The following is a 23,818-nucleotide window of genomic DNA, read 5'->3' as shown; positions in this document are numbered from 1 at the left end:
AATGACGACATTGCGGCAACAGCCTCAGTACTCAACAACAACAACTGCCAATCTCCAAGCACCGTCCTACAACTCGTCCGCTTTATCGTCGATCACAACATTTTCACCTTTGACAACCAGTTCTTCATCCAGACACACAGAACAGCCATGAGGGCCAAATTTGCACCCCAATATGCCAACATTTTCATGCACAGATTCAAACAAGATCTACAACCAACACTATACCCCAGGTATGTTGACAACATTGCTAGGAGTCAGTGAAACAACCACACAGTGTTATCAACGAGTTTCATCCCACCATCAGACCTACTATGGACTACTCTCTAGTATCTGTTTCATTCTTGGACACATGCATCTTCATCAAGGATCGGCACCTCACTTTACCGCAAACCCATGGATAACCTCACGATGCTGCACTTCTCCAGCTTCCACCCAAAACATATTAGAACAGCCATCCCCTATGGACAAGCACTGTGCATCACTGTTCCTCCTCTTCAGATGAGGAGGAACGTGATGGGCGCATTGAAATACTCAAGGATGCCCTCAAAAGAACAGGGTGTGATGCTCAATTCATCAACCGCTAGTTCTGATGTGCCACAACGAGAAACTGTAATGACCTCCTTAGGAGACAGATGCGAGCTACAACCGACAGGGTACCCTTTGTTGTCCAGTCCTTCCCAGGAGCTGAAAAGCTGCGCAGCCTGCCACACATTAGCAATGCTGATGAGCACCTCGCCAAGACCTTCCCCACTCCTCCACTTCTCGCCTTTAAACAACCACCAAACCTCAAACAGATTATTGTTCACAGCAAACTGCTGGCTTTCAGGCCGACACCATATAATGTTGTCATGGTAGATGCTGCAAGATGTGTCAGAGTGTTGCCACAGATACCACCATGACATGTGGGGACACCTCCCACTCTGTATGTGGCAGGTACTCATATGACTTGACAAACGTTGTCTATCTCATGTGCTGCAGGCAAGGATGCCCTGAGGCATGGTACATTGGTGAGACCGAACAGAGGCTACGGCAACAGATGAATGGACACCACAGAACAATCAACAGATAGGAGTATTCCCTCCCAGTCGAAGAACATTTCATAGTCTGGGATATTCGACCTCGGGCCTTCGGGTTACCATGCTCCAGGGTGGACTTCGGGACAGGCAACAAAACAAAGTGGCCGGGCAGAGACTGATAGCTAAGTTTGGTACCTATGTGGATGGCTTCAACTGGGACTTTGGTTAATGTCACATGACAGGTGACCCCACTGCACAACGCACCGACAGACCCACACACTCACTCATACCCTCTCTCATGCAGCAAGCTCTCTCTCATATGTTCATACATACACTTGTGCACTCACTCACCCTCTCATAAACTTATGCCCCTTTACACTCATACGCACATATTCTCATAGACGTTCATATCCCCCTACACACACACACACGCATAGAAGTTTGTGGGGTGAATTTCTACTTGCAGAATTACATTTTATTTTGCTCAAAAACTGCATGAATCCATGTAAGATTTTGTAAATCGCTTTTTTAGATTAGAATCAGTCTGAACACCAGCCTCCCTCACACAGGGCACCTCATACCTACAATGCATGATCTGTGTCAACGTAGTACCTATTGTTAAAGTTCACTTGAGAATGTAATTTTGAGAAAGTTCTGGGATTTAAATGTGAAAGAACTGAAACCAACATGCCCATTCTAAAAGATGGGAGACTGAACCTCAGTCCAGGTCTTTTTTAATATATAATTTCAGTTATATCACACTGTAAACTTTTGCTATAAATTCTTACACTCCACAACCACCTGATGAAGGAGCAGCACTCTGAAAGCTGGTGCTTCCAAATAAACCTGTTGGACTATAACCTGGTTTTGTGTGATTTTTAACTTTGTATACCCCATTCCAACACTGGCTCCTCTGAGTCGTAAATAACTTCAATCCTACTTTTACTGTTTATAAGTCGATGGAAGTCTAGATTCCACTATATGTTAGCTGCTTGTCTCTTCAATTCTGTTTACTTCTCATTTGAAGTTTCTGCGCTAAGGCTGATTCTCAATTGTATTCTACACCTAACATGTGTCACAGTCATTACGACACTGCAGTGAGCCATTCTGTTAATTAAACCAAACACCCAGAAAAGCTCTCCTCACCTTGTAATCTGTTAAAATATGAGTGACAGAGAATTCCCAAATTCCACTATTTAAAGAAAATAATATTAATTTTTTTAACTCTAAAAATGAACATTAAACAACAACTCCAAAGTCCCCTTTCTCTTAACTGCTTATTACCTGCTTCCAACTCTATAACAATACGCTGTTCCAATAAGACACTTATTAAAATTACATCAACTTAATTTCAAAACCACGCAGTGGCTGTTTTCTTCAGTGTCTGTTGTCCTCCATGTGAAGATCTTCCTGGGTTGTTGTTTTTCTTTTTACTGCGAATATGTTTCATATGAAAAGGGACCTTTGATACAGAGTGTTTCCTAATGTCTCGGATATGTGTTGATGGCAGTTGCTCTGTCTCCAATTTTCAAAATGCCTGCCTTTTTATATTCCCAACATCGGATCATCTCATTGGTTCAAACTCGATTAGGTTTTAGTATCTTGGGGCATAATTTAAGCTGGTTGAATTCAAATTGTTGTCAAAACAGCAAAACAGCAACCAACTCAGATAACCGTTTCACAGCCAAATATTACATATATTCAATTTTCCAGTACACTTTGGGGCTGCCATCTGCTCATATCGGCACGGGGCGGCACGGTGGCACAGTGGTTAGCACTGCTGCCTCACAGCACCAGGGACCTGAGTTCAATTCCCGCCTCAGGCGACTGTCTGTGTGGAGTTTGCACGTTCTCCCCGTGTCTGCGTGGGTTTGCTCCGCTTTCCTCCCACAATCCAAAGATGTGCAGGTCAGGTGAATTGGCCATGCTAAATTGCCCGTAGTGTTAGGTAAGGGGTATGGGTGGGTTGCGCTTCGTCGGGTCGGTGTGGACTTGTTGGGCCGAAGGGCCTGTTTCCACATTGTAAGTAATCTAATATCAAACAGGCGCTTGTAAGCTGTCAATTCCAAATGACATTCTCTCTCTCTCTCTCTCTCTCTCTCTCTGTCTCTCTGTGTCTCTCTGTCTCAAAGATGCAGTCCATGCCTTCAACTTCGTAACACAGTCACATTTTTTCTGCTTCCAACTTGTTCTCCACCTCTTTGATCATCAGGAAGCTGTGTATATATTTGTCCTACCTTTCCTGCTCCTACAAATGTTGGTTAAAAAAAATAAAAAGAAGCATATTATCTAAATGGCGAAAGATTGCAGAGCTCTGAAATGCATTGAGATCTAAGTGTCTTAATAATGAATTGCAGAAGGTTAGAATATTGGTACGCCAAGTAACGTGAAAAGTTGTTAGAATGTTATATTTCATTATGAGGGGAATTGAATGTAAGTGCGGGGAAGTTATGCTTTACTTATACAGGTCATTGGTGAGACTGTATCTTAATCTGTAGTAGGGCTGGTCGCTGTCCTTATGGAAGGCTATTAACTGCATTGTAAGCAGTTCAATGAAGGTTTCTTAGACTAATACCTGGAATGAGTGAATTGTCTTATGAGGAAAGGCTAGCCCTATAGAAACTGGAATTTAGAAGAGTCAGAGGTAACTTAATTGAAACATATAAGATCCTGATGGTGCTTGTCTGGTTGGTTGTTGAAAGGATATTTCCTGTAGTGGGCAAGTAGTATTAAGCTTTGATAGTGAGTTAGCTTTTAAATAGAATGATATTTGGTGAAAATAAATACTCGCTAAAAAAGACCTTGGGTTAAGTAAAGACTTCAGCATGTTTGCCAAAACAATATGATGCTGGTGTTCTTTTAATAATGTGTTTCCACTGGGCACTAAGTTGGCCACCAAAATTATGAAGTAAATGATTGTATCAGTTTATTTTAAAATGGAATGGAGGTGGGCATGCAGTGCCCCATCAGGACGCACCTATAAACTAGTGCTGGATGAAGAACCCATCATAGCTTTTCAAAAGTGAATCATATGAATGATTAGAAAAGAAGAAAAAGTACGAAAGTATTTGCGAGTGGAATCATGGATGGTTCTTTTTGAAAGGCACAGCAGGAGTTTTGGGTTCCTAAATGGTAAGAGGTTGGAAAGTATAGATATGCTAAGAGACCTTGTCAATAAATCACTGAAGGTGCAGCAAGCTATTAGGAAGGCTAATGAAATGTTAGCTTTAAGAACATAGAACATAGAACAACACAGCACAGAACAGGCCCTTCGGCCCTCGATTTTGCGCCGACCTGTGAACTAATCTAAGCCCATCCCCCTACACTATCCCATCATCATCCATGTGCTTATCCAAAGATTGTTTAAATAGCCCTTATTGCAAGAGGATTCAACTGCAGGTGTAGTAAAGTTTTATTTCAATTGTAAGGAGCTTATTTAGATTGCACCTGGAGTACTGTGAGCAGTATTGACTTTGTTGTCTCAGGAAAGACATTATTTCCATAGAGAGTGCAACAGAGATTCACAAAACTTACTCCCAAAGTCAAAGGATTGTCCTATGGAGAGAATTTGGGAAAACTGGACCCATATTCTCTAGAGTTTTGAACAATGAAGGGATGGCATTGAAACTTACAAAATGCTTAGAGATAAATTGGATAAATGCAGTTAGGATATTTCCTCTGGTTGGGGATTCTAGGTTTTGAAATTAAGTTGATGTAATTTTAATTAGTATCTTATTGGAACAGCATTTTGTTGTAGAGTTGGCGGCAGGTAACACAATTTAAAAATAATGGGTAGTCAACTTTAGGAGCATTTAAATGGTCATTGGATAGACATATGGAGGAGAATGGAACAGTGTAGGTTAGATGGGCTTCAGATTAGTTCCACAGGTCGGCGCAACATCGAGGGCCAAAGGGCCTGTACTGCACAGAAATGTTATATGAGAAATTATTCTCATCTAAAGGTTGTGAACCTTTTGGAATTTTATGCCACAGAGGGCTATGGAAGCTCAGTCTCTATATATATATAAACCAGATAATGATACATTCCTGATTACAATGGCATGCAGTGTTCTGAGGATGGTGTGATAACACACATCGAAGTAATCAGTCAACTATGACCACACTGAATAGATGGTGGTTTGAACAGTCTGAATGACCTATTCCTGTTCCTTGTTTCCAACAGCCTCCTTTTGTTATTTTACATTCCAACAGAACTCCTTTTGCTGTTAACCCTTGTATGTATCAACAGTGATGTAACTGAGACAAAGCTTCTTGTGTTCTTGTATATATGAGATGAAGCTTATCAGTTTGTAAGTTCTTTGTCCAGATTGTCTCTCCAGTCTGGTAGTAGATATTTTAATCATCCAGGCATGTTATGATACACATCTGGAGTCTGGGGTACTTGAACTCTTGAATTTTGGTGCCAAATCTACTGGTGAGGAATTCCACATTTCGCTTGTGTGAACCAGGGTATCTCTGACAGCAGCGTTTGGATTTCCATGTTGAGCTACACATTTATGGAAACAGTAACTGCTGTTTGATTTACCCCATAATGGCTTTAAGTGCTGTTAGCAAACATGGCCATTGTTACAGCAAAATATGTGTCCGTGTGTGTATCTGAGCAAGCAGCTTCACACTTCCACTCACCAGAATCTAGTTGTTGGTTCAAGCTCAATATTGACTGTGTCAGTTGGACATTGAGCTTCAAGCTGGATTAAAAACGCATTTAAAATGTGTCGGTCTGATCCCTACTTGTAAGCTTTGTGTCATGCCTGTTAGGATGATGGGGAGTCTGATGCCAATCCAGAATTCTTCCTCAAGGTGGTGCTTCATCAATTGCCAGAATTTAATTTGTAAAAGTTCTTGCCAGAGATTGACAAAGCTGACTTTGTATTACAGAGTCATAGAGATGTACAGCATGGAAACAGACACTTCGGTCCAACCCGTTATCAACTTAAGATGCAGAGTGCAATTGATCAGGAAAAGCTGCTGCTCAATGCCCTGATCGCTATTAGTAATCTCAGCTGCTCCGACGTGCAGTCTGCTTATCAAGATAGTGCATTTAGATATCGTTCAACTCCACTAATTATTTTTGTAACCTGCGTTGTTCTTTGCACAGGAGGAAATTCCTGATGAAGGACTTATGCCCGAAATGTTGATTCTCCCGCTCCTTGGATGCTGCCTGACCTGCTGTGCTTTTATAGCACCACACTGTTGACCCTCATTCCTGCATCATCCTAACCAAAAACAAACTGATAGCATTCAATGTTTATCCTACTTGTTGTAAGAGACCACAGTAAAAACAATCTTCTGTTAACACTGTGGCAGGTTCCTGCTCTCTGGCAAATACTGGGTTGTTGTTTTGGAAGGACTTTCTGGCTTTATGATTTTTATTAAAAGAGTTCTTCCCAAAAATAAGCCACCCATATGCCACCATCTTAAAGTCCAAACTCTCAATGCTAATTGGGTATATGTATGTAGATCACACACTTCTCATTACATTGAACTTGCTTCCATCCCCCTTGATTGACAATTACCCAATCATTGCCACTTGCTGCCAAAAACAAAATCTTCCTTACATTTCCCTTTAAATCTTTATTCTCCCCAAATACTTGTACTATTGGCCAATAGGAACAGGTTTTTTTTCTCTACTTTGTCTAAGCTTGTCAATCTAATATGCCCCTTACCAAATCTCCCGTCAACCTCCTTTATTCCGAGGAGAACAGCTATAGCTTTTCCAACCTAACTTTATAGCTAAAATCTTTTATCCCTGAAGCATTCTGTTAAATGTACTCTGCACTTTCTGAAGGGTGCTCTCAGCTTCCGAAAATATGTTGATCAGAATTTGGCACAAAACTCAAGTTATGGTCGCACCAGAACTTCAATAAAGGTGCAGTGTCACCTCTTTGCTTTTGTATTCGTTCTCTCGAATTATGACGCCCATGTTTTTGCTATTACCCTCTCAAATTGAGTTGCCACCTTGAAATACCAATGCACACAAACATTTAAGTCCTTGTGATGCTCTTCAGATCCTTCATAATTCTCCACTGAATCTACATGCCTCTCCCTTCTGCAGTCATGCATCATTGTATTAAATTCTATCTGTCAGTTGTGTAGAAAACTGCCTGTATATGCCCTTGCTGCTTGCCAGAGTTGCCATTAAGTTTATTTAATGTATTGTTAGCAACATTCACTGAAAAACATTCTGGAATTGTTGAAAATGTCGGGTATTGCTCTTAATTCATCACCACAAATTACTGCTGCCACTCTAAGTGCTCATACCTTAAAATTGTTGGAAAATGCTCAAAGTCATTTCTCTGGGTATAATTTCAAAAGGGTTAAATCTTTGCTGTAATAAGTGGAAGTATTGCATAAGTTAAAGTCATCAAGTTTAAGTCTTGGGTGCATGTTGTGTGTTCTCTCACAGGAACAAAGGCCATCACAACAAGGGGAAGCTAAAGAAATCTGGCAACAAAAGCAACTTATTGCCATGTTGAAAATCTGAATTAAAACCAAAATGTGGAAGCTACTATTCACTGATGCTATGTAGTATCCTATAGCACAAGAACAGGCCAATTAGCCGATGTTGCCTGTGCTGACACTTGAAAAGAATCAGATATCGTGGTTAGATTAAATATTGACGTTTGGTAATCAATCAATGAATGGCTCTATCCTATATATGTTGGAAAAGTGCAGGCAGTTATGGAGGTCTACAGCACTGGAATAGGCCCTTCAGTCCATTGAGGATGCACTGTTAAACAACAAGTAGCTGGTTATTCTAATCCCATTTGATACATCTAAATACATGGTTTTGGTTAGATGACATGAACAAAAAATTGCAGATCCCAAATGACTATTTTCTGATATACAGTCCTGCCTTGTGTGTGCCACACACCACTGACGACAATTCAATCTAATTTCTTACTGTACCTTCACTCCTCTGGAAGCACTGTTCTCTGCTCCCTGAAAGAGTCGCTTTCTCAAGTACCATATTATTAGAAATGTTTTGGAGGAAGGGAAGAAGAGTTATCTTGCTGATTTACAGATTTCTTTTATTCATGAAGTTTTTCTCTTGACTTTATTTTGTCTGCCCAGCTCCAAGTTTGGTAAAGTAATTAAGGCAAAGAGTGGTGGACAGAGCTCACAGATTGTTTAAAAGCTGGAAGGAAAGATTGACATCCGTATGAACTTGATGCCATCCAAAACTTTTCTGAGTTTTACCTCACAAATTACCTTCTCCCCTGTGACTGTTGTTCTTATTTATTTTTATTTATTCATGGGATGTGTGTGTTATTGTCTGTGCCCGTGTTGAATGCATCTCCCTAATTGTTTTGGAAAAGGTGTGGTTGAACAGTCTTCTCAAACTGTCGCAAGCCTTGGTTGAAAGGAAATCCATGGTGCTTGAATGGGGTTCCAGGATTTTGACTCGGCAACAATGGAGGAATGCTGATATAGTTCCAAGTCAGAATGTTGTATGTCCTGGTGGGGAATTTGCACATGCTGATGTTCCCAAGCATCTGTTCCCTTTTCCTTCTCGGTTGTGGAGGTCACATATTTAGCAGACATTGTTGGAGGAGCCTTAGTTGATTGCTGCAGTGCATTTTATAGATGGTACACTGCTGCTGTGTTGGTGAAGGATGTGAGTATTGAAGATCGTGAATAGTAGGCCAATCAGCAGATTGTTTTCTGGATAGGATTGAGTTCCTTGTGTGTTGTTGAGACTAAAAGCATCCAGATAAGTGGAGAGTGTTCCATTATATTCCTGACCTGTAGATTGTAGACAGGCATAGGGAGATAGGAGGTGAATTATTTGTCACAAAATCCCCAGTCTTTTGACTGGTTTTGTTGCAGTAATATTTAGATACAGCTGATCCAGTCAGTTTCTGGTTAGAGGTAACTGCAGGATACTGACAGTTGGGAACTCATTGACGGTAATTCCACTGAATGTCAAGAGATGATGGTTAGATTCTTGCTATTGGAGATGGTCATGCAGTGTACATGTTACTTGACACTTGTCAGTCCAAGTCTGGATATAGTCAAGGTCTTGCTGAAGTTACTTCCTTACCTGAGGAGTGACACGTGGTCCTGAACATTATTAGTGATTGTTCATTTTGATCATTTCTTGCCTACTGTCCCTGTCTGGAGGAGAAAGTGAGGACTGCAGATGCTGGAGATCAGAGCTGAAAAATGTGTTGCTGGAAAAGTGCAGCAGGTCTGGCAACATCCAAGGAGCAGGAGAATCGACGTTTCAGGCATGAGCCCTTCTTCAGGAATGAGGAAGGTGTGTCCAGCAGGCTAAGATAAAAGGTAGGGAGGAGGGGCGTTGGAAATGCGATAGGTGGAAGGAGGTCACGTTGAGGGTGATAGGCCTGAGTGAGGGTGGGGGTGGAGAGGTTAGGAAGGTGGTGCTGACTTCGAGGGATTTGACTGAGATAAGGTGGGGGGAGGGGAAATGAGGAAACTGGAGAAATCTGAGTTCATCCCTTGTGGTTGGAGGGTTCCTAGGCAGAAGATGAGGCGCTCTTCCTCCAGCCGTCGTGTTGCTATGGTCTGGCGATGGAGGAGACCAAGGACCTGCATGTCCTTGGTGGAATGGGAGGGGAGTTGAAGTGTTGAGCCACGGGGTGGTTGGGTTGGTTGGTCCGGGTGTCCCAGAGGTGTTCTCTGAAACGTTCCGCAAGTAGGCGGCCTGTCTCCCCAATATAGAGGAGGCCACATCGGGTGCAGCGGATGCAATAGATGATGTGTGTGGAGGTACAGGTGAATTTGTGGCCGATATGGAAGGATCCCTTGGGGCCTTGGGGGGAGGTGTGGGCGCAAGTTTTGCATTCTGCAAATACAAAAGAACCAAAGAGAAGTACAGCACGGGAACAGGCCGTTTGGCCTTCCAAGCCTGTGCCGATCATCATGCCCTAACTAAAGTAAAAAGCAAACCTTCTGCCCTTAGTCGGTCTGTATCTCTCTCTTTCCCCATCTTTCATGTAACCATGCAGATGCTGCTTAAACGTTGCCAACGTATCTGCTTTCACCACCTCTTCTGGCAGTGTGTTCCAGGCTCTTATCACTCTGCGTGGAATACTTCCCTTGCACATCTCCCTTAAACTTTCCCCCTCCTATGTTGCCCCCTTGTAATTGAAACTTCAACCCTGGGAAAAAGCCTCTGACTATCCCTATCTATGACTCTCATAATTTTGTAGACCTATATCAGGTCTCTTCTCAGCCACTGTCTTTCCAGTGAAAACAATCCTTGTCTTTTTAATCTTTCTCATAGCTAGTGTCCTCGATACCAGGCAATATACCAGGTGAACCTTCTCTGCAGCCTCTCCAAAGCTTCCACATCCTTCTGGTCATGGGGCAACCAAAATTGCACATAACACGATGGTCCATTTTCATTCTCTCATTCTACCAACACCTTTCAGTGTTGCTGAGGGAACTAACTGAAACTCCCTTCCAACATTGTGGTTGTCTTTATACCCCAAGGACTGCAGTCATTCAAGAAAACGTCTCAATTCCACCTTCTCGAACAATAATGAATGAGTAATAAATGCTACGCCAGTGATACCCACATCCAGTGAATTTAAAAGTAAAACTTAGTATTATTGATAAAATTGATGATCTATGGGGAGATTGGGAATAGAGGCAACAGTTAGGTGATAATCTTCTCGATAAATTTGAAACAATTCCAAATATCAGTTTTGCCAAAAAAAGATTACCGCAATCAAACAATGCTAATCTATATTTTAATTGTTTTGTCTGGCAAGCATCAATCCATTTCCGTCTTGAATTTCCCGACACTATTTCTCTGCTTCCCAGGGAGACTAGTTTCATTATTTCCACCACCACCTGTGTATAGCTGTCCTCTCGACTGTCAGTCTTTTTGCATTAAATCCACAGAAATTTGATAAATGCGATTGATGTTCATAAAAAGAGAATTGGTATGATTTCTGGTATAGATTTGAAAATTTTTCGTGTAAGCTACCTTGAGGAAGTGCTATGTCAGTTGATGGTATTTTGCTGTTTGCTTTGTGGCGATATCTGATAGCGTATCCCAAATGATATATCTTGTTGTCGATGTTTAAGTTTTTTCAAAGCAAAATAAGTCAGCTTGTGAAATTTGGTACTGCTTGAACCGGTCATTTTTTTGAAAATAGAGTGCAATGTAAAACTGCTTCTTATATTACAGGGTAATCATTTTTAGATACTTCACTTAGCCTGATCCTGTCTCAGTGACAAAAGATTATTGGTGTAAATCTCACCCTGAGATGTAACCTACATTAACCTTTATTGCAGCGGTGAAGGAGTGCTGTTTGAGCTGAATGTCTGACAGATAAGAATATCTGTCGGAATGCCTGTTGCCATACTTGTCTGAAAACGCCTGATCTCGTCTGAGCTAAGCAACCTCAGGCCTGGTTAGTACTTGGATAGGAGACCGTCTGGGAATACCAGGTGCAGTGGGCTTATGGGCGGCTCAGTGGTTAGCGCTGCTGCCTCACGGCACCAGGGTCCCAGGTTCGATTCCAGCCTTGGGCGGCTGTCTGTGTGGAGTTTGCACATTCTCCCTGTGTGGGTTTCCTCCGGGTGCTCCGGTTTCCTCCCACAGTCCAAAGGCGTGCAGGTCAGGTGATTTGGCCATGCTAAATTGCCCATAGTGTTCGGTGCATTAGTCAGAGGTGTGTTGCTCTTCGGAGAGTCGGTGTAGACTTGTTGAGCAGAAGGACCTGTTTCCATCCTGTAGGGAATCTAATCTAATCAAAGTCTAACCAATAAGAAATGTTTGGAGAAATATAGGCTAAACGCAGGCAGTGGGACTAGTTTAGACTGGTTGGATCAAGGGTCTGTTTCTGTTCTGTATGATATGAAACATTACATTTGGACTTATATTGTGTTTGAGAAGGATGTGAAAAGACTCAAAGAAGAGCAGAGATATATCTTCAGACCTGTCAAAATACCTGTCCATAACCATCACCTCATAGAGATTACATAGCTGTCATTCCCACCTGTAGCACCTTGCTATGCACAGAATATTACTACAAAACAGTGATTTAAAAATTATTAATACACTAAACCAAAAGTGCTTTGTTAATACAAGGTCATTATTCTTAATTCTCCACGCTCTTCCAACTTTTAATCTTGTGATGTCAGCCGATTGCACTGACTTGAAATTTTGAAATGGAAAGCAGGGGTAAATAAAACATGACTCTGACTCCAAAGATTTGGGATTCAATTTAGAGCTAAACATTTGCCTAATTGATCTAGTCATGAACTTGACTCTCTCTCTTAATCTACTGTGCAGAAAGAGATCTATGAGCTGGCACCTATGGGACCAAGAGTGGACTGGTTAATCAAATATTCCGGATAAGAAAGAGGTCCACATAATCAATGTAAAAACACAACTTCAGTAATAGAAACGTAATGCAGGGTTAGACACATCACTACTATTATTTATTTACAGGACTTAAATAATAATGTAACTTTGCCTTAAAACTTAACAGCAAAGAGCCATTTTGCTTGCATCCTCAACTGACTATTGAGACATTATGATAGATCGCGGTATTTGAGGAAAAGATGATTCAAAATTGAATCAACTGTTGATATTTTGTGTGGCTTATTTGATTAAGTAAGATGTGTATTTACATTGAAGTAAATAAATTAAAATCTATAATAATTGGACAGAATAATGCATTGAACATTAAGGGCGGCACGGTGGCACAGTGGTTAGCACTACTGCCTCATGGCGCCAGAGAGCCGGGTTCAATTCCCGCCTCAGGCAACTGACTGTGTAGAGTTTGCACATTCTCCCCGTGTCTGTGTGGGTTTCCTCTGGGTGCTCTGGTTTCCTCCCACAGTTCAAAAATGTGCAGGTTAGGTGAACTGGCCATGCTAAATTGCCCGTAATGTTAGGTGAAGGGGTAAATGTAGGGGAATGGGTATGGGTGCGTTGCTCTTCGGACGGTCGGTGTGGACTTTTTAGGCCGAAGGGCCTGTTTCCATACTAAGTAATCTAAATCTATAATAATTGGACAGAATATTGCATTAAACATTGCTATATTTGAGACACGTAAGTTTTGCCAGTTTATTGAGTGTACCGGTTAATAAGGTGCAGGTTAACTGTAGTTTGCTGTATATTGATCTTATGAGTCATCAGTAGAGACATAGCCAACTTTAATACATTGGTCATGACACCAACCTTGGCTGCCACAGCTTTGGGTTCGTGGTCACTCAATGGAAAATTAACAACTTGGATTTATAAAGCACCTTTTACTTTGTAAAATGAATCAAGATGCTTAATTAGCGAGCTGTTCACTTTTTATGAGGTAAAGCTCTTTTAAGAAGTACCTAAATTGTGGATCTGATCGTTTTCTGGTTAGTGTGAAGGGCAAGGCTGGTAAGTGTAGGGAATGTTGCATGACTAGAAAAATTGAGGCTCTGTTCAGGAAAGGGAGACATATGTCAAACATAGTGGATTGAGGGAATCCTTTGAGAAGTATGAAAGCAGTAAGAGTATATTTAAGAGGGAAATCAGGAGGATGAAAGGGGACATGAGACAGCTTTGACAAATAGAGTTAAGGAGAATCCAAAGAGATTCTACAAATATATTAAGGGTAAAAGATTAACTGGGGAGAGAATAGGGTGCCTTAAAGATCAATGGGGCCGTCTATGTGTGGAGCCACAGGAGACTGGTGAGATACTAAAATATTTTGCATAGTATTTTCTGTGGAGAAGGACATGGAAGCTGGGGAACTAGGGGAGATAAATAGTGATGTTTTGAAAAGACAGCATGTGTGGACGTCTTAAAACACATAAAGGTAGATAAACCCCCAGAAGTTGATCAGGTGTATCCCAGAACTTTGTGAGAAGTTTGGGAAGAGATTGCTGAGCCCCTTGCTGAGATGTTTATGTCATTGACAGGCATGGATGATATGTCGGAAGACTGGAGGGTGGCTAATGTCATGGATTATTTAAGAAAGGTGGTAAGGGAAAGCCGGGGAATTATGGAGTGGTGAGCCTGATATCAGTGGTGGGCAAAATGATGGAAGGGATTCTGAGGGACAAGATTTACATTTTGGGAAGACAATGACTAATTAGTCAACATGGATTTGTGTGTGGGAAATTGTGCCTCACTAATTTGATTGAGATTTTTGAAGAGATGACAAAGAAGATTGACACAGGCAGAGTGGTTGACTATTTGGACTTCAGCAAGGTGTTCGACAAGATAGGCTGGTTAGCAAGGCTAGCCAGTTGGATACAAATTTGGCTTGAAGATAGGAGACAGAGGGGGTGGAAGAGGGTTGTTTTTTGTACTGGAGGCCTGTGACCAAGGATTGGTGCTGGATCCAATGCTTTTCTTCATTCATATAAATGATTTGGATGTGAATATAGAGGTATGGTTAGTGGGTTGCAGATGACACCAAAATTGGTGGTGTAGTGGAAAGTGAAGAAGGTATTTCAGAGTACAATGGGATGATGGGCTGATGGGCCGAGGAGTCACAGACTCTCTAATTTGCATGTGATTGTAGTGTAACTATTGGTTTTATTAAAGTGGGAGGACCTCTGGAATATTCTATCAAAGAATAACAGAAGCATTACACGAGAGACCTTGACCTTTCACCCAAACAGTAGGTCATATAGTGAATAATGTGCAAATAGAATCCATAGAGAGGTTTTTATATGTTTGCATGAGACCATGTTGTGAAATATATGTACTTCTGTTACAATGTAGAGTTTTTGAATTAATTTGTTGTGTTAAGCCAAGAATGTTTTGGACTAAAGGAAGAATCAAACTACTCTGCAGATCAGACAGCCAGCACTGATACAGCGAGTTAGGATGATTCAGAGTTCACGTTTTGGGTAGATGACCTTCATCCATCATGCCCAGTATTTTAATTTGTATTGAGACTTTGAGAAAAGAGAGAGGATATGGGGTTAGTGTGGAGCATTAGCTGTGATTTTATTGAACTAAATGTAATTGAAAGTTAATCTGTAGAAGAATGTACTTCCTTACGTTTCTTTTTCAGGCATTGGATGGAAATTTCCTCTCCTGAGACATGTTTGATGTAGGTGGCAGGAGGCAAAGAGAATTGGGACATACCCACCACCTTCCCTCCATTCCAGGAATTAAGTTCTCATCACCATTGAGAAGTGGTCAGTCAACAAAAGTTTGCAGCACTGTTCTGTTTAAATCTGTTCCTGCGGGAGTGATGGGCGAGGCAGGGGTACTGGCCTGTCTGTTGGGTTGGAGGACAGGGCCTCAATGCACTCAATCCAGGGGTAACTGGAGGCATGGATGGAGGGCAGAGGAGTGTCCAAATAAAGCCATGTCCCTGTGTGGGACTGGGAGAAAGGTAACTGAGAATGTGATAGGTGGATGGAGGTAAGGTTAAAGATGATAGATAGATGGGAAGGAAGATGAACAAGTAGGAAAGGTCATGAGGGCGGTGCTGAGCTGTGATAAGGTGGGGGAGGGGAAATGAGGAAACTGATGAAATACACATTGATGCCAAGGGGTTGGAGGGTCCCGAGGCAGAAGGTGAGGCGTACTTCCTCCAGGTGTCGGTAGTTAGAGAGTGGCGATGGAGGAGGCCCAGGACCTGCATGTCAGTCATGGAGCCTGCCACATCCATCAAAGTTTCACCTGCACTTCCACATGTCATTTACTGTACGTTGCTCCCAATGCAGTCTCCTCTACGTTGGGGAGACAGGATGTCTACTCGCAGAGCACTTCAGAGAACATCTCTGGACACTTGCACCAGTCAACCCCAGCACCCCATGGCCGAACTCTTCAACTCCCTCTCCCAATCCGCCAAGGATATGCAGGTCCTGGGCCGCCTCCATCGCCACTCCCTCACCACCCGACACCTGGAGGAAGAATGCCTCAACTTCTTCCTTGGGACCCTTCAACCCCATGGCATCAGTGTGGATTTCACCAGCTTCCTCATTTCCCCTCCCCACACCTTATCCCAGTTGCAACCTTCTAGCTCAGCACCAACCTCATGACCCGTCCCATCTTCCAGCTTCCTTTCCCCAATCCTTCCACCTTCCCATCTGACCTATCACCATTACCCCCACCTCCATCTCAGCTACCTTTCTGCCCAGCCCCACCTCCTCCCATTTATCTCTCCATCCCCAAAGCTCCCAACCCATTCCTGATGAAGGGCTTTTGCCCGAAATGTCGATTTTCCTGCTCCTCGGATGCTGCCTGACCTGCTGTGCTTTTCCTGCACCATACTCTTGACTCTAATCTCCAGCATCTGCAGTGCTCACTGTTGCCTGAATGTTCAGAGTCTCTTGATTTTGTTCTCTTTCCAAGTGAGGAATCACCTGATTGATAATGTGCAGCACAGGACAGCACATTTTGAGATGTGCAGGGGGCCTTTGGTGTGCCCTGCTATATTGTGCTGCCACCATTTCAAGAAATGAGCAATGAAATGTGAGAATATAAATTTGCTATTTCAGTGATGAACAACAGTTGCTTCTTCACTGCAATTTGAAGAAGCTAACTAGATATCTGTAAACAAAGCAACAGAGGTAGTGGGAATATTGCAAGCATTGCACGGCTTGTGTTTTCATGGGAGCTGTAGGTTTCAGATTTGATGAAACAGGGTAACAAAAAGGTGAAAGGATTATCAAGTCAAATAGTGGGAAGAGAGGTCTGTCAAAGGGTGTCGTTTATAATCTGTTTTTGTGCTGTACTTGCATGTAAAATATGCAATTCTGTAATATCATCTGTGGCAGAGCCTTGGTAGGCCAGTAGCCTTTTCAGACCTGTTCACTGTCCTATGGTATCATGAAATCAAATGCAAATCTCTGCTGAAAAGCAACATAGTCAGAGTCTTGAATTTTGATGCTGGATTTCAACATTGTAAAAATGACTCCAACAAACTTGTAGAAAAGCTTCAGTGTGGTGCAGGGTCTGTCTAAGACTATTCTTAGTGATTAAAAATGAATTGTTTCTGTAGTCAATGTGTTTTTGCATTTAATCTTGCTCAATTTTTCTCTATATGGTCCCCTGACTGTGACACAACCACTTTGTCAGGAGGGGTTCACTTAATGTAAAGATCAATGTTTGCACTGCACGTTGCTTAAGCCACGAGTCATGGCTCAGCAGTAGATTTTCTACTAATAGATTTTGTATTTTGAACTGTATAACACTAGGGTGAAATACTACTGATTGGACTCCTGGTTCAATTGATCAAATTGAACAAATCTGAACTGAATTAAGAATATTTAACACAACGTATTGGTTTTAGTAACTTTATTTCTGTATTTTACTAGTTGTGTGGATTGGATCACTCAGTTCACTGGATGGCTGCTTTGCAGCACAGAATGATGCAAACAGCATGGGTTCAATTCCTGCAGCAGCTCAGGTTGCAGTGAAGGACTCTTCTCTTCAACCTCTCCCCTTGGCATGAGGCATAATGACCTCAGATTAAGCTGCTATCGGTCATCTCACTCTTATGAGAGAGCAACCCTATGGTGCACTATGACTTTGGTGACTTCCCCTTGACTTGTATGACTATTTTCAGTCATAGAGTTGTACAGCACAGAAAGAGATCCTTCGGTTCAACTCATCCATGTCACATATTCTAAATTAATCTAGTCCCATTTGCCACCATTTGACCCATCTTACTCTCAACCCTTCCTATTCATATACCCATTCAGATACCTTTAAATATCTGTAACAGCCTTCACCACTTCCTCTGGCAGTTCATTTCCTACATGCACAAGTCTCAGCATGAAAACGTTGCCCCCTAGGTCCCTTTTAAGTCTCTTCCCTCTCACATTAAACTATGCCCTCTAGAATTGGACTCCTCTATTCTGGGGCAAAGACCTTGCCTATTTACCATATCCATACCCATATATAGTTTCAGTTACAGCATGCTGTAAACTTTTGCTATAAATTCTGTGTCTTACAATCTTATACTCTACAACCGTCTGATTAAGGAGCAGCGCTCTGAAAGCTAGTGCTTCCAGTTAAACCTGTTGGAGAATAACCTGGTGTTGTGTGATTTATAACTTTGTACTCCCCAGTTCAACACTGGCACCTCCAAATCATGCCCCTCATGATTTTATACATCTGTATAAGGTCACCTCTCAGCTTCCGACACTCCAGGGAAAACAGCCCCAGCCTATTTGACCTCTCCCTATAGTTCAAACCCTCAAACTCTGGCAGCATCCTTGTAAATCTTTTCTGAACCCTTTAATGTTACTTGTCTTATTTGCCCATAATGTCCTACCATCTAGCCTCATGTTTTTGCTTTAAGTGTTTTTATTCTGAATTGCTCTGTCCATATATATAATTGAAATCTCCTGTCGACATTTGTTATGCTTTCGCCCTTCCACTAATCTTGTTCCCTCTCAGTTGTACATTTTCTTGTCTTCCTGTGCTCCAAGCATTTCTTCTCTGCCCCTTAGACGTTTTGAAGCTTTTCCATTTAGCTCCAGTCAATCAAAACATTATTTAACCAAGGGTAAAAGTTAAAGGCACCACAAACCTAGCAGACCATAGGGCTGCCCTCTCATTAGAAACAGACCTGAGGGTCACCACACCTTAGGGTGAGGGGAGAGGTTGCGAAAGACAGTCCTTCATTGTAACACAGCTGTTGATAACAAACCAGTTGTCTAGCCAACTGAATTATCGAAGACCGAATGAATTACTACTTTGAAAAAAGAAATGGGATTGACTTACTTCCTTATATCATGTTCACGTTATACTTTGACAGCTAATCATACTTCAGCTGAGCATGGCGCTTGGCTTTGACTCCTTTTGTGGATCACCATGGGAATTTGAATCGTATTCAGTAGAATTTAGTACATAATGTCCACTGGTATCACAGTGATTAATGTGGCTATGCAAAATTGTTATTTCAACTCAGTTGTTTATTTTAAGCTGATTAATGACTGTTAAAGTAGTTTGCAAAGATTAAATTTGTATGTTATCAAGGGTTCTGTTCCTCTAGTGACGGCAAGGAATATATTGTGATATATTGCAATGCATACTTATGCATGGCTTCTTTTAACTGGGAAATTTTTATGAATGAGACTATAATGAGCTACACGATGAAAAGTTGGCAAAATACCTTTTTAAATATAACTCCCAATGATCCCTTTCAGAAAGAACTTTGCAGTGCAGAACAATCTTAAGAGTTGAGCAGTTGTCCTTCCTTTTAATAATTTGAGCAGACCAATGACAATAAGCCAATTTTCTGTGTTATTCAAGGGTCACCAAAGCAATAATCTACAACTAATCTGATGTTAAATGGTGTGTGGACTGTTAAAATTGAAATGAAAAATTACATTTCAGGTCCATCAATTTGCTCAGTGCATTAAGCAGGAAAATAAAGATATACTGAATGGATTGGAAAGCCAGAAAATCGTAACTCTGTTTAATGTGAAAGTCTGAAAGAAAGTCTCATAAAGGAGGAATTCTTAGCATCAGGGTTGCATTTTAATGATAACTATGAATTACCAGTGGGCATTACTTTTTAACTTTCTTGTTCTCTGCCATGGGCAGATATGAAAAGTAATCTCAAACTTTGTGCCATTTATATAAATGATTTGGGATGCGAGCATAAGAGGTATAGTTACTAAGTTTGCAGATGACACTAAAATTGGAGGTGTAGTGGACAGCGAAGAAGGTTACCTCAGATTACAACAGGATCTTGCTCAGATGGGCCAATGGGCTGAGAAGTAGCAGATGGAGTTTAATTCAGATAAATGCGAGGTGCTGCATTTTGGGAAAACAAATCTTAGCAGGGCATATACACTTAATGGTAAAGTCCTAGGGAGTGTTGCTGAACAAAGAGACCTTGGAGTGCAGGTTCATAGCTTCTTGAAAGTGGAGTCGCAGGTGGATAGGATAATGGAGAAGGCGTTTGGTATGCTTTCCTTTATTGGTCAGAGTATTGAGTCCCAAGTCCTGTACATCATGTTGTGGCTGTACAGAACATCAGTTAGGCCACTGTTGGAATATTGCGTGTAATTCTGGTCTCCTTCCTATCGGAAAGATGTTGTGCAACTGGAAAGGGTTCAGAAAAGATTTACAAGAATGTTGCCAGGGTTGGAGGATTTGAGCTACAGGGAGAGGCTGAACAGGCTGGGGCTATTTTCCCTGGAGCGTCGGAGGCTGAGGGGTGACCTTATAGAGGTTTACAAAATTATGAGGGACATGGACAGGATAAATAGACAAAGTCTTTTCCCTGGGATGGGGGAGTCCAGAACTAGAGGGCATAGGTTTAGGGTGAGAGGGGAAAGATATAAAAGGGATCCAAGGGACAACTTTTTCACGCTGAGGGTGGTATGTGTATGGAATGAGCTGCCAGAGGAAGTGGTGGAGGCTGGTACAATTGCAACATTTAAAAGGCATATGAATAGGAAGAGTGTGGAGGGATATGGGCTGGGTGCTGGCAGATGGGACTGGATTGGATTGGGATATCTGGTCGGCATGGACGAGTTGGATCGAAAAGTCTGTTTCCATGCTGTACATCTCTATGACTAAAAGGCAAATGGAATTTGTATCTGGATAAAAGCAAATTACTGCAGTTGCTGGAATCTGAAACCAAAAGAGAAAATTCTGGAAAATCTCAGCAGGTCTGGCAGCATCTGTAAGGAGAGAAAAGAGCTGACATTTCGGGTCTAACTGACCCTTTGTCAAAGCTAAAAAAAGGGAGAAATAGGGAGGTATTTATACTAGGCTGAGAGAAGGTGAGTCATGGCTCCAGAAGCAAAGGTAGCAATAAAGAGGCGATAATGACAGTGCATAGAGAGATTATAGGGAGAGGAGCTGTAAATGACCAAGGCTGAAGCCAGTGCTATGTGACAAAATATGGGGGGGAAGATGGGTGAAGCAGAGGCAAGATGGAAAACAGGGGAGAAGGGTAGCAAAGGGGGAAGAGGAGAGGAAAAAGGTGATGAGAGAGTGGGGAGTGAGAGAGAGAGACAACCAAGAAATAAGAGGCACAGAACAGTGGAAAAAAATTTTTAAAAATTTTTAAAAAAAGGTAAATAAAATAAATGAAATAAAATTACGGAGCAGAATGAAATCAGAGGGGTCGAGATGGGATAATCATCTGAAGTTGTTGAATTCACTGTTGAGACCGGCAGGCTGTAACGTGCCTAGTCAGAAGATGAGATGCTGTTCCTCCAGTTTGCGTTGAGCTTCACTGGGACATTGCAGCAGGCCAAGGACAGACATATGTGTATGGGAGCAGGATTGTGTGCTGAAGTGACAAGGAAGATCCGGGACCTGCTTGCGTAAGGACCGAAGGCACTCAGCAAAGCGATCATCCAGTCGGCGTTTTGTCTCTCTGATATAGAGAAGACCACATTGGGAGCAACGAATGCAATAGACCAAATTGAAAGAGGTGCAAGTGAAATGCTGCTTAATCTGAAATGAGTGTTTGGGGCCTTGGATGGTGAGCATTGAAGAAGTAAAGGGGCAGGCGTTGCACCTTCTGCAATTGCATGGGAAGGTGCCGTGTGTGATGGGAGATGTGTTAGGTGTGATGGGAGAGGTGATGGGTGTGATGGGAGCGGTGTTAGGTGTGATGGGAAGGTGCCATGTGTGATGGAGGAGTGGACTAGGTTGTCCTGGAGGGAACGATCTCTGCGGAATGCAGACAGGGGAAGGGAAGAGAAGATATGTTTAGTTGGCGTCATGTTGGAGTTGGCGAAAATGGCAGAGGATTATTCTTTGCATGTGAAGGCTGGTGGGGTGAAAGGTGAGAACAAGAGACCCGGGTTCAATTCCCGACTCAGGCGACTGACTGTGTGGAGTTTGCAAGTTCTCCCCGTGTCTGCGTGGGTTTCCTCCGGGTGCTCCGGTTTCCTCCCACAGTCCAAAGATGTGCGGGTCAGGTGAATTGGCCAAGCTAAATTGCCCGTAGTGTTAGGTAAGGGGTAAATGTAGGGGTATGGGTGGGTTGCGCTTCGGCGGGTCGGTGTGGACTTGTTGGGCCGAAGGGCCTGTTTCCACACTGTAAGTCTAATCTAAAAAAAAGAGGGACCTTATCCTTGTTCTGGGAGGGGAGGGAGGGGGTGAGATGGACTGCACACTGTCGAGAGCTCTGTCAACAACTGTAGGTGGGAAGCCAGGGTTGGAGAAGAAGGAGCACATATTAAGAGCACCACTTTGGAAAGTGGCCTCATCGGAACAAATACGGCGGAGGCAAAGGAGCTGAAAGAAAGGGATAGAGTCCTTACAGGATGTAGGGTGAGAAGACCTGTAGTCCAGATAGCTATGGGAGTCTTTGGGCTTGTAATGGATATTAGTGGATAGACTATTGCTGGAAATGGAGACAGAAAGGTCAAGGAAAGGAAGGCAAGTGTTGGAGATGGACCAGGTGAAGGTGTTGGAGGGATGGAAACTGGAAGCGAAGTGTATGAATTTTTCCTGGTCAGGACGAGAACATGAAGCCGCACTGAAATAGTCATTGATGTACTGATAAAGCAGTTGTGGGAGGGGACCCGAGTAGGCCTGGAACAAGAAGTGTTCCACTTACCCCGTGAAAGGACAGGCATAGCTAGGACCCATGCGGATACCCATTGCTACACCTTTGATTTGGAGAAAATGGGATGAGTTGAAGGAGAAGTTGTTAAGAGAGAGAACAAGTTCAGCCAGGCAGAGGAGAGTGGTGGTGGATGGAGATTGTTCAGACCTCTTTTTGAGAAAGAAGCGAAGAGCTTTCGAGTCCTCATGGTGTGGGATGGAGGTGTAAAGAGATTGCACGTCCATGGTAAATAGAAGGTGGTTAGTGCCTGCGAATTGAAAGCTGTCAATGTGTCACAGGGCATCAGAGGAATTCCTGATATAGGTGGGGAGGGAGTGAACCAAAGGAGCAAGGAGTCATGGTAGGAGGAAATAAGTTCAGTGGGGCAGGAGCATGCTGACACAATGGGCCTACTTGTGGATTTTAGGGAGTAGGTAGAAACAGGCTGTCCGGGGTTGGGAGACTATGAGGTTGGAAGCTGTTGGGGGGAGGCACCCGGAGGAAATGAGTCAGTCACGGTGTTGGAGACAATGGCTTGATGCTCAGTGGTGTGGTCATGCTCCAGGGGAGGTAGGAGGAGGAATCTGAGAGTTGGCGCTCAGCCTCTGCGAGGTAGAGGACAGTACGCCAGACGACAACAGCACTGCCTTTGTCAGCAGGTTTGATGACAAGGTTGGGGTTGGACCTAAGGGAGCGAAGGGCAGAAAGTTCGGATGGAGAGAGGTTGGAATGGGTCAGAGGAGCAGAGAAGTTAAGGCGGCTAATGTCCCGTCGACAATTGTCAATGAAACGATCAAGGGCAGGAAGTTGTCCTGGCGAAGGTGTCCAATTAGAGGTGGAGTGTTGGAGGGATGTGAAAGGATCTGTGGAGCGTGGGGAGGACTCTTGCCCCAAGAAGTGAACACGAAGGCAACGGAAGAAGAGCTCAGCATCATGTCGAGCCTGGAATTCATTGAGGTGGGGACGTAAGGGTAAAAGCTGAGTCCTTTGCTGAGAACAGCACGCTCAGCCTCAAAGAGGGGAAGGTCAGAGGGTATTGTGGACACATGGCAAGGGCTCGGGTTGGAAGAAATGGGGTTCGAGGGATTGGGACTGTTGGAAGGTGGAGGGTAGGCAGGGGTGTGGATGAGAAGTTGAAGCTTGCGTTCCTTAACATCTGCAATAAACAGGAAAAGTTTGGAGTTAAGGCATTGAATAATATGAAGGATGAAATGAAACTGTGGACTAGGGCAGCTTTGAGAGAGAGTAAGTCGGTGCTGCTGGAGAGAGGTGTCGAGTGCTTTCATGTGGCAGCGCATGACCCTGAGTGTGGCTATT

At 42.8% G+C, this 23,818-nt stretch overlaps 2 protein-coding genes across 3 annotated transcripts in view; both read left to right on the top strand.

Annotated features, from left to right (window-relative positions):
- The window catches only part of dhrsx (dehydrogenase/reductase (SDR family) X-linked), a 285,105-nt gene that overhangs the window by 5,336 nt on the left and 255,951 nt on the right, over positions 1–23,818 (top strand). The window lies entirely within an intron of this gene.
- Positions 1–23,818, top strand: part of LOC132816877 (E3 SUMO-protein ligase ZBED1-like) — a 35,362-nt gene that overhangs the window by 5,265 nt on the left and 6,279 nt on the right. The window contains exon 1 of one of the 2 annotated variants that reach the window (XM_060826869.1): positions 15,083–15,158. The exons of the other annotated variant lie outside the window; for it this stretch is intronic. The gene's annotated coding sequence lies outside the window, so the exon portion shown is untranslated. Of the gene's footprint in view, positions 1–15,082; positions 15,159–23,818 lie in introns of those variants that run through there. 2 annotated transcript variants of the gene reach the window in all.

Source organism: Hemiscyllium ocellatum, chromosome 6 (assembly GCF_020745735.1).
Source record: "Hemiscyllium ocellatum isolate sHemOce1 chromosome 6, sHemOce1.pat.X.cur, whole genome shotgun sequence".
Classification (NCBI taxonomy): Eukaryota; Metazoa; Chordata; class Chondrichthyes; order Orectolobiformes; family Hemiscylliidae; genus Hemiscyllium; species Hemiscyllium ocellatum.
This window is presented reverse-complemented; position numbering and strand designations above follow the sequence as displayed.